General features: G+C 45.1%; 1 long non-coding RNA gene across 4 annotated transcripts in view; it reads right to left on the bottom strand.

The window, feature by feature from the left end:
- Positions 1-16,959, bottom strand: part of LOC142048468 (uncharacterized) — an 83,589-nt gene that overhangs the window by 56,951 nt on the left and 9,679 nt on the right. Inside the window, exon 4 of one of the 4 annotated variants that reach the window (XR_012657479.1) lies at positions 4,610-5,923. The exons of the other annotated variants lie outside the window; for them this stretch is intronic. This is a non-coding gene — a long non-coding RNA (uncharacterized LOC142048468). Of the gene's footprint in view, positions 1-4,609; positions 5,924-16,959 lie in introns of those variants that run through there. 4 annotated transcript variants of the gene reach the window in all.

Raw genomic sequence — 16,959 nt, 5'->3', positions numbered from 1 at the left:
GGCAGCTCCCTCCAGCCACCTGGGTCCTGGCTAAGATTTTCTTGGGTTTGAACCTCCCTCCTGTGCCATGGGAGGTGCTGGGCGGGTGGAGGGGAACCCCCAGGCAGCTCCTCGACTTTGGCTTTGACTTCTGGATGCTTGATATCCAGGTCACATGTCAGAGAGACTCCCAGGTTTCCCCACTCTTCTCAGTTTCCTTCTCTTCCTTTATTCCCTAGACGGGATCTGGGAGAATCCTGGGGTTTCTGCACCTCCTTTCCAGATTTGTTTCGGAGCACAAGCCGAAGTGGTTCTCCTCGGACTGCCAGGAACTGGCAGCTGCGATAAAAGATGATATTAAGGAGAGCAAACTGATGAAAACCCAGATATATACACACATATATGTGTACATGTATTTTATATGTATACTTTTTTATATATATGTATCCCCAAGTGTTTCAGGACTATCCGACACTGAAAGGGCTAGTGGAAGCTGTAATAAGAGATGTTCTGACAAGCCTGGAAGCCTGGCTCCTGCCATCAAGTGTTTGTTTTCCGGAACTAGAACGCATGGTGTGAATTGTGCAGCGAGTATTCAGCACGAAGCGGTCGGCATTTCAAAAATGCTTCCGGTCCACTGGGGTGAAACCAAGCTCCAGGAAGGCAGCTCAGAGCCAGCAGCTTCTCAGTTATAAATTCCTTGGCAGCTTTGCCCAAGATACTTGATCTCCGTGTCCCAGTTTCCCCTGTCTGTGTGAAGATAATAATCCCTCATCCGCCTATAAAAGGACGCAGTGGGATTGATTAAGCAGCGGTCAATGCACGACACGTTCATTTTCAAGGCACAGCCCGGTAACTACAAGAGCTGTTCATGGGAGTTACTAATAAGTCTCAGAGCATCCCCCACACTAGCACTATTCCTTCCCTTCGCGTGAGGTCAGAGGTGCTGTTTTGACACTTCTGCTGTTTAACGTGACATCTGGTGTGGAAAAGGTTGAAAGTTGTAGCTGTGAGTTCTACTTTTTGGAAACGTTTCTATCAGCATGGCAAAAGAATGGCAAATCATCTGCTGTATTTTCAGACATACCTATTTTGTTTGACTTTATAAAATGTTGCCGAGGGAATGAAAACTATAGTGAGCCTTCCACTGCATTAATTTTTGATTTTTTAAACAACATTTTTGCTCTGTTTTGAAACAGCTCTACCCTGCTCAAAGGGAAGACAGTTGTTTTTTTTTTAAATCTCTATAATTTTTCTGAATGTTTGGGAGAGGTCAGACAAGCCATAGTTCAAGGTGCAGGAGACCAGACCCTCGTGGCACTGGTGGCTTGGGAGTTATTCATATAAATGATTATTGCTTCTTCCAAAAACCTTCCCTTCAGGCTGACAGAAAGGAGACATTTCATTGCTCTGTGGTTAGAATAAAGAGTTCATACATGCATGATAGGCAGACAGAGGGTATTATTCAGAGCTGTAAGAATCAGTGGCTTAGAGTCTGATATTGAGCAGCATGCAAAGGACTGGCATTAACTGGAACTACCCAGCAGAGATGTGGCTGTAATTATTTAGAGGACTAACTCAACAGATGGACTTAGTCATGGCAAACGCATAGCGTAACTATCTACAGAGGAAAAATGCAAATGCCCTAGAAGGGAGTTATTATTTTGAAGGGTGCAAGCAGCCTTTGGCTATTAGGTGGCAGAATGATTCTTTCCATCCATGGAGAGCCTAAAGAGTAGCATCTTTAACATTTTCCTTCAAAAATCTGCTCACCTGGTGCTCTGTGCCTGCCAGCCTCACAAGCCTACGAGAACCAGCAAGGGGTCTTGACTGATTGGAAGAAAACCAGCGTGATGGTGACAATGGGTGCTGTGAGTACAAGGCACAGGACGGTGCCTTCCCTCCAGATGCCTCATGAGGCAGCTTGTGGGGTGCGGAGATACAGTGGCATGAGGGACACAACAAACATGTATCCTAGATGACAGGTGGTGAGGCAGACACAACCGAGAACTTGGGAATTTGCGTAATGGTCCTCCTGTTCTGGACATCCATGTGATCATACGGCATCGCCCTAAAGATGCTCCCCTTGGCCATCAGACCAGACACCTTAGATGCAGCAGGATGGGGAAACTGCCAGGGAGGAGAGAAAGAGCAGAGACAGCTAGACAATCAGCTGCGAGGTGCTTCAGGGAAAGATGGCACTTCACCTTTTCCCAACCAGGAGTTCCAACTCATGAGCAGATGGGTCTGCTTGATCTCTCTATGTCCCCAGTGTTCACAAATGGGCCGAGGAAATCATTATTTTAATTCAAAAGCTTTTCACCACCAGCTGACGTCCTGTGGCTAACGATAAAAAGGAAGGACACTTTTATAACCAATATCTTCCTTTCCCCATTAAGCTGCTGATCCTTAAGCACATGCATCATTTTAGGAACCGTACGAAGAGCGGCTGAAGTCCCTGGGTTTGTTCAGCTGGAGCAGAGGAGGCCGAGGGCAGCCTCATGGGGCTCTGCAGCTCCCTCCCGAGGGCAGGAGGAGGGGCAGGCGCTGATCTCTTCTCTCTGGTGACCAACGCCAGGGCCCGAGGGAACGGCAGGGAGATGTGCCAGGGGAGGGTTAGGCTGGGCATTAGGGGAAGGTCCTTGCCACAGAGGGTGGCGGAGCCCTGGCACAGGCTCCCCAGGGAGGCATCATGGCACCAGCCTGGCGATGTTCCAGAAGCACTTGGACACGGCCCTCAGAGACACGGTGTGAATTTGGGGTGTCCTGTGCAGGGACAGGAGCTGGGCTCGATGGTCCTTGTGGGTCCCTTCACACCCAGGACATTCTGTGATTCTATGATTTTGGTTGCGTCTAGTTCCCTAGCCTCATAACTTTTAGTGTGGATTGTTGGATCCCTTCTTTAGGACACTCCTGGACAGACACTACTCCATGCTAAGCGTAGCCCTGCAGCTGCCCCTGCCTTCTGTGTGCATCAGGTTGACCTCAGCCCTCTGGACCATGGGGGACCCTGCATGTCTCAGCGTGCTCGGCGACTTTGCTTGCTCCCCAAGGGACGGATCTTTGTATGTGAGTAGGGAGAAATCAGAGCAGAGAGCGTGGAATGAAACAGAGCGCACCAGAGCTAACCCTAGCAGGCCAGTGGCCAGGCCTTACCTTCACCTCTGTCAAGCTCTCACCAGTACTTCTTTAGTGCCTATTGTAATACCCAAACAAGTGTCAGCAAGGAAGAAAATACTGGCAATGCTGAATGTTCAGAGGGCCTGAATGTATGAGATGGAGAAGCATCATTGCCTGAAGGTTAGAGCCAGCAACTGGGAGGCAAGCCTGGTTTCATTACCGCTTATGCTGTAACATGAGCAAGTCACTTGATTGCTTCAGAACAGCCTCCCACTTCCTGTGAGCCAAGTGTTCTTCCTTCCAACCCACTTGCTACTATATATAATCTCAGCACCGTCCACCTTTTTTGCAGTCCAATCTGGGAGTCATGCTTTCCAGAAATCATGAGATGGCATTCAAAATCATGCAGGTTCTTGGAAAAGCATGGTTTGCATGCCTGCTCTTGGCTGCTTGCTTTCTGATCCTTCATAGGTCACGGAGTCACTTTTTTTTTTTAATGTATGTTGGCAGGAAAGCCAAATGGTAAAGTTCTATAAACAAGAAGCCTGGCTCATAAAAATAATATTTGGCCTCTGTATGTCAAATATATCATTAAGAAAATCAGTTCGTCTCCTTGTTCAAGCAAGCTAAGCAAATTTGCCTTCTGCCATCTGCTTCCTCCCTGCCTTCAGTGAAGAGTTAACCTACCAGCTAGTCAACAAGAGGCAAAATCACAGAGAAATCTGTGTGCTGTTGGGAAAATAATGGTTTGTAGCAGCAGCCTCCTCATCTATTATGTAATAGCAAAGTTAACTTCTCCAGAAATTTAGTCTTGAACAGAGATCTGTCATCAGGTATAGACTCTGCTTATTGATCACTGCAGGGATTGCAGCCACTTCTGGAATGAAACCAGGCAGCTTTTCAACACCGCACAGCACGTCATACACCAGCGCAGGACAGAGGCTGCCTCTCTTTTGCAAACCGGTGTGTGACTGGGACTCAGGGAACCGCATCGACAATGGCCCAAACCAGGAACACCAGTCTTTGCTTCCCAGGACAGGAACAAAAAAGACAGACATGATCAGCTGGAACAGGAAGAGGGCTTGAGGTGAACTGGGCTCAGCAGCCTGCTCCACAGCACAACGCTTCTGGGTGCCCCTTGGCACCGCACTGACTTGTGTGGACACCAGATTAATGACAAACCGCTTCTGATTTGCTCTCAGCTGTTACTGCTCTATCCTTCCCACCATTCCTGCTTTCATATTTCTTCACAGGCATATCTCTAGAGTTACTCTTACCTGCATCTACCGACTGGCCATCTTTTTTTGTTGGCCTCTGTCACACTGTATCTGACCCTTTGCACTTCTCACATGGAAGTCTTATTGTCTTACAATTCATCTTTTTAACCGAAGGCAGTATTCTCTTCTGGTGTGCTTGGGTAATTCTACAATGTTTGTCAACTAGAACCTGCTCCACAGAACCAAAGAACCCAGTACAGCAGATCCAGGTAGCTGTCACCTGAGCACTACTACTGAAAAAAAACGGCAAAGAATGGGAAAAAGTAGACAAACCAGTATGATTCCTAGTACGATTTCAGTGTAAGATGTTGTGTTTACTTAGGATTTTCGTATGAATTATGTGACTAAATGTTGAGTTTTTTAATGAGTAAAAAAGTAGAAAAGATTGTCTTTTATTAGTGGGGAAACTGAGTTGCAAAGCTGGGGAATGTCTTACTTGGAATCATTAGCAAAGCTAGGTCAGAAAGAGCACCGTGGGTGCCCACTCATAAACGTGGTCACAGGCTCCTACTGAAAGGATTAGACCTGAACTCTTTAAAACAACCAAATGAACCCTGGCACACTAGAGGTGGAACCAAGCAGACTGGAGAGCAAGGGCCAGAGTCTCCCACACTTCAGCAAACCAGAGCATCTGCTGCATGGTACAAAGTTGATAATGCCTTGTTACACAAAATGTGGTGGTAGCTCAAGTGGAGGCATTTTAAAATCTAAAAAAATATAACATCTTTCAACAGTTTTCCTCTGACAGACCAGTCACCCTTCTAGTGACCCAAAATTTTTTGCTGTTGTAGCTTTCCTCAGACTCTCAGACAGCTTGTGACCTTGTTTATTCTTTAGTTTTAGAAATGTCACCATCTGTATTTTAAGATGCCTTAAAACCAACTTCCCCTTTTACAGTGCCTTCTACACAGTTTTCCATCCTTTTCTTACTGCTTAGCAGTTTAGAAATCTTTCCATTACAAAGAAAAATTGCCTACCTTAAATGGTTATTTTTAAGAACAATCTTCACGAATTCAGGGGCAAAAAAGAAGATATTTGGTCATATGAGACTCTCATCATACAGAAATGCTTGTCATTTCAGCTGAACCTTAGTAAATATCTGCCCTACTGACGTTTCTGTTCAACGGAGTGTGTGAAATAGCACATGAACAGGTTTGGGCTTAACATTAGGCACGCAGCGTCAAGGCCAGCTCTAGGAAATGGAGTACCTTGTGCACGTGGGGCAGTACGAGGTGCGAGGAGGCAGGCCTCTGTGTTTCATGGCCTCCTTGGAAGCTCACCCCGAACCGGTTTCCAGGGGTAAGCTTGGCTCTGGCCTCCCAAGCTGTAGGGTAGGCAGCTGCATAGCACCGGCCTCTCCTCTGCCTGGTGCCGGCCCCGCTCTGCTGGTTCAAACCCCCTCTGGCTCAGTCGATCACGGTGGCAGGTGGACTTGCTCCTGAGCTGGCGTTCACAGGGCTCCCCGGAGTCCTGGGACCCCTCCAAGGGCAGAGGTAGCGCGCATCCAAGTTGTCTCCATGTAGTCTGAGCTGTTGCGTTGAAACACCCTGCAATGCAACAGGATGACAACTGCAGAAAGTGATACCAGGCCCAGCTGACCTGTCAAAATGGTGAGTTTGGCTCCTTGCGATAACACAGGGACAAAGCAGGCCTCTTGGATGCCTTCTGTCCCTATGTGAGAGACCCCAGTACCCCTGGCTGTCTGTTACAAGGGCACCATGGGAGAGAAGCCCCGGCACAGGGCTATAGAGTGTGAATGATGCAGGCCAGGCTGTGTGGGAAGAATAACTGGGACGACATCTTAGGGCTTAAGCCCCAAGGCTTGGGCAGTCCTGAGCTATGAACTAATAGGATCAGAGTTACCTTCCAACGCACGAGTGCAGTTCAGTGCCCATGCGGAGCAGGGGCAGGGAGGAGAGGGACGGGTGCGTTTGAGCCAGAACGGGTGTTCAAATGCTGACTCTTCCAGTTCCTCAGTGCATGACTTGGGATGAATCACCTCATTCTGTGTGCCATTTACCCCTAGGCGAAGGGCAAGCATGAGATCTCGGTTCTCAAAATAGGAAGAAGCTGCTACGCCCTTGTGATTCACTGCAGGTGATCTGTGTCTTCATATGCTCAATGACAATAATTCCCACATAAAGGAAGTTGATGCTTATATACAGGAATGGCTACAGGACAGGAGAGGGCACATTATTAACTAACCGATGGTGAAAGCGATTGTGAGGATGTATTTATTACCTGGCACAAAACAGCCCCAAAGAACTTCCTGTTTCATTTAAAGGAAAAATAAAAATTAGAGGTGGCAATTTAGATCAAGAGAGTAGAACGGAGGCTCTTCAAACTGGAACAGACCAGGTGCTTGCTACAGGGTAGAGCAATGAGGGTGCCAGAGAGAAGGGAACTGGATAAGAAGGATTGTGAACATATTTACAGCCATCTGGTACCCTCTAATTATCCAAATGACGAGGCTGCCTGAGTGCTCACCAAAATGCAGAGAGTGAGGGAAGGAAGGAGTTTGTTTGGGCAGAGGATCTTGAGTGCTTCATGCTTTCAACGTATGTTTTTTGGAAATGTTTTATATCACTTACAAGATTATTTATATTACTGGAGATATAGGAAAATGATACCAGAAGGAAATGGAAGGGCTACTCCTTCTGGAGTTTTCTTTCCAGGTTTCTAAAATTCAAGTCAAAGGAAAGAAAAGATATAGTTTCTTGGGAGGCAGCATTAGGGATCAGGAACGGATCAGGAAAGATGGATTCCTTCTCATCTGTGCCACTGATGTTGTTCGTATCCTCTGAAGTCTTGCAAGTTTTAGTGGGAAATCAGCAACAGCTGGAATCACGTTATTTAGGAGAAAAATCCCAGGTTCTAGAACTGCAGAGTAAACATTTTAAAACACGGTCATGGTGTTTACTCAAAAAGTAGGAAAGAAATTTCAAAGTCCATGTTTCTGAGCACCAGCATTATGCTTTTACTGGCCTCATTCATAATTTTTTAATGTCTGGATTCACCAACATTACAGTTGTGTTAGCTTTAAATCACTTTGCTTTGTCGTGCTTTCTTTATGCAAATCAGGAGTTTTGACTTGTTTTCTTGGTTTTATCACTCACTGTCCGTGTGTGAGGACACAAATAAGAGCTTTCAGCTCAACTCCTTCTTTAGAAGGATACTAACCTTTCTTTCCCACATGTTGAGAGTTTTCTTTTAGTGCTCTGCAGAAATGCAAGCAGTGGTATAATTCTTGCATTGCAATTACTGTATATCTACATCCCTTCACCTTGACAGGATTGAATAATAAAAAACAATTGTTTAATGTGAAATCTTAGTATGTTTTTCTCTTCTTTCTGAGCTGGGAGATATCACACAGTCAAATACTGTGGTGTGATATTTTTAAGGGTTGACTAATTTTATGACCACTAATAACATCTGCTGTTACGCCTTTTAAAAGAAGGGTAATCAAATTTCATGCTTCAGGGTATTAACTGATCACAGCAAGTGTCAAAATTGGCTCTGTATTTTATTCTTCCATCAGGAGCTAAACCCTACTGGGCTGACTGCTCTCCTACTCTCATTCAGTCGGGAACTAGACTTTAGTGACAAACTACTTGTCTTAGCCTGGTAAAAAGCAAAGTACTGGACTTAAAGTTTGACCTTTGCCATCGCTCACATATCACAGCAGACACCAAAGTAGAAGCCATGTGCTCTGAACAATCTGGAGTTTTCCTTCTTGATAGTGAGACAAGTGCACCTTACCTATAGCACAGTGTTCATGACATGAAACCAGCAGAGCGGTTTCCCTGTCGGCAGCATATTATTGTCATGGGATCCAATCGCAAAAGGCTTCGGGTTCTGCTCCTTGAAATAAGACTCACAGGAATGAACAAGACTGTAATTTTAGCCAGTTGTAAACAAGCATTGTCGAAACAAGAATTTAACCAGAATTCAATACCTAGCACAGAAATGAAGGATGATCATTAGCTAAATAGAGCTTAACAACTCCGATAGGGAACAACAGGTCTGAGGATGGTATGCTACGGTTAGGGAAGAAAGCCGTTCACTTTGGCAAGAAAACAAGAGATCATCATGGTGAAATGTTTTGAATGAGGTGTCAAACCAAGGCCTCACTGTGCTTGTGATCATGAAACACCCCATGGTACCTAGAGTTGCCCTCAGAGACACGGTGTGAATTTGGAGCTGTCCTGTGCAGGGACAGCAGCTGGGCTCGATGCTCCTTGCGGGTCCCTTCCAACCCAGGACGTTCTATGAATCTATGTGTAAGATCAGACAAAAAATCACCATGTTCTCTCAGAGCCAGATCACTGATTTCTTACATTTTCTGTCTTTGATTTCTCCCTATGCTTAACAAAATTGCCTTTTACTTGCCTGCCTACATGCTCTTAATATTCCTAGTGAGCCATAACTTCTATAGAGCATTTGCCATCTCGCAGTGTACCCCTTGTCATTATTCCCTCTTGTGCTGGTTTTCTCATTTTTAAACACATTTGCATAGTGTGAATAAGTTCTTGGGTGTTGCAAAGTAGGTATGTTGTTTTGTTTCCTCCCCTTTCTGTTACAGTTCCTGTCTTGTCTTCAGGCAAGTTTCCCTTCTCGTTTTTTGGTCATTTATGGGATGCTGCCAGAAATACTGAGCCAAAGCATTTCCATTTCCTCAATTTTAACTTGTTCTTTTTGAGTCATTTTAAAGAAATAAAAATCCTTTTCATTTTCCATTCCTTTGATTTGATTAATTCTTTGTTCATTCAATCTTTGTGTCCAATCGGGAGGTTTTGCTGTCATCTTTCGAACAAAAAAACCAGATATAATTAGATGGTATCACAGTTAAATTACCCTCTCTTGCTACGAAGCCTCCAAAGAAACTGGTTTATCGTTAAGCTTATCCTGCACCAATATTTCTGGTTAACAAGCCGATCTCAGTATTTCTTTTCAATTCCCTGGTGACGATGTGTCTGCCTCTAACGTGTTGCCTCTTCTGTTGTACTTACATCAAGCCTTTTCGTTCTGTGCCTACACAATAGTGCCCAAAGAGGATCTGGTTTGCAGCCACAGATCCCGGTGATACAGAGCAGATAAGAACTTGTAGCGATCGATTATGGTTGAGCCGAAACAGAAGGGTCAGTCATCTCCCTCCGTTGGTATTAGAGGGAGCCTCAGATTAAAGACGTCTCACCTAGAGGGCAATAACCTGGTGCGTCCTGCATTCAACCCCGCATGCCATCTGTTACAGAGGAGGAGAATTCATGGAAACCGAACCCATGTTTCATGTGACCAAGGTTCGCACCTAAATCACTAAACTATTTTCCTCGGTCCATAAAGAAGCTGATGGTGCCTCCAGAACAAATGGCTCAGATATGAACAAAAGATGTCTGAGAAAATGAGGAAGAGCCCTTCTAAAAGCAGCGCACATACCGTCATTTGTGACAACACACGGGAACAAGACACTTGAAGAATGTTCTGTGAGATAAAAGAGAGCTGAAAACGGAACCGGTCTCACTGTCACTTCTATCACGTGTCGTTACTAAGTATGGAGCGCTCCGAACCCAGCGGATCCACTGGAATGCATGCCACCGCCGTACTAGCATGCAGCCGCTCTGGGGCGACTCTGGTAGCCACAGCTCAGCTCGGTCAGGACTAGTGCGATATTTACTTTCCTGTGTCAGATGTTACTAACGGCGCGAGGCCCAGCCAGCTCTCTGGCTCCACTGCTCACCCTCCCGCCCCAGCAGAAGCAGCTTTCACAAGCCCGAGCTGCCCTGATGATACATTTCCCTCGTGCAACGCTTTCAGGGCTTTAGGTGAAGTGGCCATGCACAGAGGGACATCACTGTGGTCCAACTCCTTGTTAGAGCACAGCAGGCAAAGTTATTTCAGGCTAAAAACTCGCTCGGCCTGAAGCCCACCCTTTGCCTTCTGGGGGAGTTAGATGCATGTATTTTAGTGTGGAAATCTTTGCCACCAACCTGACTTCACTCTGCCCTTCCTGCATGAAGTTTACAGGAAGGTGAATGAAAAGTTGTCTTGCTCTGCCCTCTTATGATGGTATCACACTTCCAGCTGTTTTTTATTAGGTATGTCCTGTCTGCAGCTCCAAGACAGGCTTGCAAGTTAAAATATATGATAATTATACAGATCCTAAGGTCTAAGTGACTATATTTAACTATATTGATTCTAAGTATTGATACAAACATTTTTGTGTCACTGTTTTTTCTTCTCTTTTTTCAAATTTGCTTTTTAATGAAGTACTTGAGTGTTTTACAACAGTGTGTTTACACCACACAGCCCGAAGCACTGCAAATGACACCTGCGTAAGGTAAGCTCCCGCGGTGCAGCACAGCAGAGCTGGCCCCAGACACCTCACTCTGAGGGTTTTGGTCCTGTTCTGGTCTGGTCAGCGCTGATCTTAGCACAGGCCAAGCCAGATCTGGCTACCTGCAGGGCATGCACGAAGTCTGATTGCAAATGTTTGCAAACAATCCCGGCTTAGATAAATTAAATTAAATGTATTGTTCTTGCAAACAAAATCCTCTAGGATAACATTTGCCTCTGGAGAACAAAAGGAGGCTAAAAATATTAGACAATTATAAAATAATAAAGAGAAACTTTGCAACTTCTGACATCCCCTTATTCATCCTTTTTAAACAGCATGTGCAGAACTGAACGTCACGTCCAGTACATACATCCCTCAGTTCCAAAAGCTGGCATAAAAAAGGGTGGTCCATGATGTTATTCAGAGTCCGTATACTCATTAGAGAGACTGCAGAAGGCAGTGACCACATTGCAGCACTGTGCTACCACCCCAACGCGGTCCAGTTTTCATTGCCCTTTGACAGAAAACCAGGAATACGTTCAGTCAGTCCGTTGTGTAAGAACATCGGGGGCCAAAGGAACTGCTTGCAGCATGGGTTCAGGCCTGGAATCTTACAATGAAAATGCTTAACTCTTAACTGAAATGGAAACATAAAATACAAAATACCATGTCTTAGGAGACACGGTATTGTTGGGTTGGGGGTTGGACTTGATGATCCTAGAGGTCTTTTCCAACCTTAATGATTCTATTGTTCTATCATTCTACTCTATGAAAGCCTGCTTGCATGGGACACCAAAGGCTGTACACGAATGCATGTGGCACCACTTGTGTTGCAACTATCACTTCCACTCACTGTTTTTAACCTATAATTTTCCTGTTTGCAGTCAGTAAATGTTTGAGCCAGTTCCAGCAGTTCCACAAGTTTTCCAAAGCTCCCCTATCAGATATGCCAAAATACTTTGGGGATGCTGGGTGCTACTGTCCTCTTAAAATGCCTGCAGTATACCTGCTGCTCTGCACTGAGCCGTTTGTCTGTTGTTCCCAAAATGAAATAACCCACACACCACCCAAAAACCATCCTTAGACATTTACAAGAGCTTTCCTCATCTACTTCTGCTGTTTTTCAGCTCTTCTTTCTGTCACTGATATTTCCTAGGTCCAGCTAGGACTGTCGCTCAGTGCCAGCCAGCCTCTCCTGTGGCACAGGGAACCTTGATTTCGGGAATATCTTAATAACAATAACGGAAACACACAAAAATAACAATTCCAGTACTGTGAACAGGTGCCTTTCTACTTTTCATTAAACACATTTTCTTTAAAACGTTGTTTTTAATGTAGCTTGAAAGTCACCTGTTCACAGGCGTGAACATGCTTTGTGGCGTGCGTGGGGTCAAAACACAGCTGCTTCCTGAGGTCCGACAGAAGCGAGCAGAGACCAGCTCCAACCGCACCTCCCATCTGCCCAGAAGCAGGCAGAACAGGAAAGTGCTTTTGCAAAAGAGATTATACTCTTAATATTAGGAGCTCCTCTGGACAGGAACAATCTTTCTTACCTGCCTGGAAAGCATTCAGTAATTATCACGTTCCTAAATCATAACAAAGTGACGACAGTGCCTCAAAACCCAGAGCCAAGCTTTACCGAGTAGTAAACGTTGCCACGTGCCAAACTTCGCTTCTGCTGTTGAACCCCTGGGAAACACAGTCAGATACAATGAAGATACGCAGCAAAGGGAAGTAACAGCGCTGGGGGTCAGTGGAAGGCAGAGATGGAGTTGATGACATGGTGGTTCCCAGCTGTATTTGCCACTCTGTCCAGGGCCATATATCCGTTCACGTCTGTCCGGTGCTATTGTGCACTTCAAAGGCCTTGTGTAATTAAAAATACCTATCACATCTATGTAATAACTTTAGTTATCAACACTATTCCACAGAAAGTAAACCCAAACATCCTAAGACTTTACGATTCCAAATTTCCAGCAGAATAGCCAGCCTTAAAAGTTCAAAAATCGTAAGTCAGGTTCCAACAAAAATATGAGGTTTAAAAGGAAGTCTTTATGATTTTGTCGGAAGGGTTTTTTGCTTCTCGTGCACTTAAGAATGCCCTAGAATGATGCTTTGCTTTAAAGCTTAAAGGGGTTTGATGGATGCGTTTCTTAAACAATAGTGAAAAACATCCCACATTCACGTGACTTCAGGTGCTGCGATTTTAAGATGTATTAGTGCAATCTTCATAACACAATTGTGAAAGCTGGCGGCACTGGTTTTGATATGCCACTTTCCCAAAAGCCTGTAGAAAACAGATGGACTTTGCAACATGCCTGGAAAATTAATTAAATCTGGACGCTAGCGGAAAAGGAGAAAGGAAGAGCCAGATTCAAGGACACCTCCTGAAAAATGGTTCTTCTTGCTCACAGCGGCCGCAGGGACAGGGATGCACGGGCCACCCCAAGTGACTGAATACCTCCAGAGTATGTTTTCTGCGATTAACGACACAGCGAATGAAAATGTGTTTGTTTACAGCCACAAACTGCCGAGAGAACTGTTGGCACTGTTGGATTTGTGCTAAATGCAGCCTTGACCTTGAAGAAATCGGTATATTTGTGAACCTCAACTTCACACTAACAAAAGTTTTGCAACTGCTGACTACAACTGCCACCATTTCTGGTTGCTCACACAGCCGTTTGTGCACCCCCAGTAACCACGAAAGCCATGAGAGCAGAAGGGAGGAGGAGAGGGGTGGCAGTCCGCCTGAGAAATGGAGCAGTTGGGCAGGATTCCACAAGAAGTTCATCACATCCACTGAAGCGAACCCGTTTTGACCCAGTTGTTGGGATTCTGTTAGTGCACTCCTTTGTTATACAAAGGTTTTGCTATTGTTGTACTCATACAAATGCTGCTGTCCTGGGGTCAGGCCTGCGTGACAGAGCAAGTATCTTCAATGACAGTGCAGGAGAAAAGAGAACGAACTGGCTAGGGCCTGCAGCCAGCCAAGCCAAACTGGGATTTCATTAGCGTTTATGAACTACGCATCCTAAGTCCTGACTGGGAGGGGAGTAAGAAGCTGCCAAGAAACTCCCAGGTATGACAGGAAATGGTGTTGACGCTCTAAGCCCCAGCTACCTAGGAAGACAGATTGATAACTCGGCATGTGGCACTTCTCAACAGAGGCCAGTAATTAACCTTATCATTTTAGTCATATTAGAGATCAGTATGTCCTAGCCCTTCCGATAAAAATTCTCATTATTGCGTTATCGTTCAGCACCCAGTCCAGCATCCTGCTTCCAGAATCAGTTATTGCTTAATACTCCAAAGTAACGCACAGCTCACTAGATGCATTATTTTTTGTAATGCTGTTCACAGACAGGGGAGAGGAGAAATACCTCCCAGAAACCAGCAGTCCCTAAGCATAGGATTTTATTATCTTATTTTAGCATGCGCGTTACAGCCCAGATTTTGAGCTGCAGCTGTGTTGTGCCCTGGGGACTGGCTTCTGTCTAATTTAGAGCAATGGCAGATTAGGAATTGCCACAATTACTATGGTACAACATTACTCCAGCCACATTATTTTCCCAATAATTAGCCCCTACACCAGAAAGCTCAGGAAGAAGATGATGGGGAATTGGCTATACATCTCCTGGGGAGACTCCAGGGCAGGTAGAAATACACCAGTGACCCAATCTGTTGAGAGTACTGCTGCTTTACGTAATTAGAGGAACATAAAGCAGCTAGCTATAGGACCCGATCCTCCACTGTGACCTGCAGAGGTTACTCTGGCCCAAAGGATGTAATCAATTACTATTATTACTTGTGTATTTAGGAAATCACCCCCTGTATTTAGTAAATGTAATAGGATAAGAAGAGCGTTAGCCAGAAAACGCAGGAAGGACAACTGGCCTTCGTGGATGACAGTAGATCATCATGAAAAACAAACTTTAAACAAACTGTGATAAACCCAGAATATTTTGGTTAGGAAAAGAAAAACGAAAACAACCCCCCAAACCCAAGAATCTCGGGTACTAGACCAATAGCAGGACTATTTTTCCATAGGTATGTAAGACCAGGACACAACGTTGGGCTGAGGGCAAAGGAAATGACAAGTGAACGCCTTGGAAAGAAAAGTGCTGCTGTGAAGTTTATGGACTAGTAAAAGAAATTTCTGTTTGTAGAAGTTTTGCTAAGAACTTGAAAGATACCAGGTTTTGCTGCATTTACTATCCCGTCAGCAAGCAGGGTGTGTGCTCAGCGGGCAGGTTACTAAGCATGTATAGGCAGGACAAAAACAGGGTCAGCCTTGTACTAGTCCGAGAGCGGGTTTTTATCATCAAGTGTACCTGGGAGTTTCACAGGGTCCCCTTTAATACAGAAGGACTGTGCTACAACCAAAGCCCCCCAAACCACTAGCACATGAGTAATGGCCTACATGATGCCCAGAAAAGCTTCTGTCCTTTTGACGGCAAGTTAAACTAAAAGGCAGGGCAACAATTATAGTATTTTGTAGGTTTTTTTAATTCTTAGGCTATGAAGTACAGAGGTTAAACAATATATAATATGGTCACCTTAAATGTTTTATGAGAGAACAGAAAAAGCAATATTGTTTACAGTAAATTCCTCCTTCTCCCTTTCAGGTACGTGAATTTGCATTGCCTAAGAGCAAATTCTGATGTAGCGTTACATTTTTACCAGACTATCAGGAATATACTCCCCAAAATACTGTGCCAGTGATGTGCGAGTCCTAAACATGACAGAGCAGTGACTAAATCTTTTGGACAGTTCATTCAGAAGAGTGAATGTAGAAGAGAGGGCAAACTTACTTTCTTTTTTTGGTAAGAAATTTGGAGTAGTAATTTCACAAAGCTAATGCATACCAGACAATGTAGTACAAGCTCCTCCAGGCTGTGAGATGAATAAGGTCTTTCAGGCACTGCACACTGCCCCGCTTGTTCCCTAAAGTAGTGCTTTCTGGTAGCAAACCTCTCAGCTGGCAAGAAGAGAGGACACTGGACCAAGTGCCATTTGTCTGCCAGCTGAAAAAAAGTAGAACCACCCTTCCAGCTGTTCCATTCTGCACTTCTATTGCATCTGACACTATAGATGCAGACACACGATACTCTTTAAAATTAAAAATGCTCGGGTTTGATGAGCTCAGCTGTCAGAATCCCGCTGAAAGTCAACTCTAGCCAGCTCAGAGCTTTCTGAATCTGTCACACCTAGCTTGCACACGCTGAAAATCGTAACATGCTAAGCAGTCAGTCTGTAACTTCTCTTCCTGAACAAACGCTCCTGAAGTGAATCCGGAACCAATAAATACTTTTAGAATGCAGCCTTCTGTCACAGTTCCCTAACGAAGGGGAAGATAATTACCTGTTATTTATAATTCCTGAATATTGAAAAGACAGGGGTTATGGAAGAGGCATTGTGGAAACTATATTTTACTGGGTGAAACCAAATAATTTTTAGACCACCCTGAGTTCTTCAAGTACCGTTACAGACAAGCACATGCTACTTTGCTGCATTCTCACCCTTACAATACCAAGATTAATGAAATTAATGCAGCTAATGAGTCCAGGACCTTGCAAAATATGACGTTTTAAAGAGTTTCTTTGACTTCTTTGCAGTTCGAAGGTAGCTCAGAGATCACTAGTCGGCGATTCTCGCCCCTGCCAAACACCCAGCTCGTCACCGGCCAGACTGTCGTGTAGATGGTGCCCCCTAGTGCTCTTTCTTCCCAAACCAGGGGCCAGGTCCCACCTGCGGTGCCTGGAGCCCATCAAGTTTACAAACAGAACAGGTAACACAGGGATAAACAACAACCATCAGGACATTTTCACGGAACTGCCATTTTTTGGTAACAATTTTCCCCTCCTCTTTCTTCCCCCTCCCTCCCTATTCACTGAGGGACAAATGAGAAAACAATGCTGATATTGCAGTAGCATCCAGGCGGCTCTACGAGGGCCTCATTTCCCCGTGCCCTGTGTGGCGCTGTGCACGCACGCAGATATTAACAGAAGAATACAGATGCATAAGAACAGCAAGCCCACAAAACGACAGGAGGCTCACAGCCAGCAGCCTAAGTGCTGAGCGCTTCCAAGGGCAGGCCCCAGGGAGGGTCCCAGGACGGGCAGCCCACCACCGTTCCAGGCACCTGCCAGAGGAGGTCACTCCACAACAAGAGAAAGGAGATTCTCCCCTCGTGCCTTCCCGCGCCTTTTCGCAGCGTAAGAGACATTTCCTGACGTAGTTTCAAGCGTCTCA

The sequence above is a fragment of the Phalacrocorax aristotelis genome, chromosome 25 (genome assembly GCF_949628215.1).
Source record: "Phalacrocorax aristotelis chromosome 25, bGulAri2.1, whole genome shotgun sequence".
NCBI classification, from domain to species: domain Eukaryota; kingdom Metazoa; phylum Chordata; class Aves; order Suliformes; family Phalacrocoracidae; genus Phalacrocorax; species Phalacrocorax aristotelis.
Note: the sequence above shows the minus strand (reverse complement) of the source record. Positions and strands in the feature narration are given on the sequence as shown.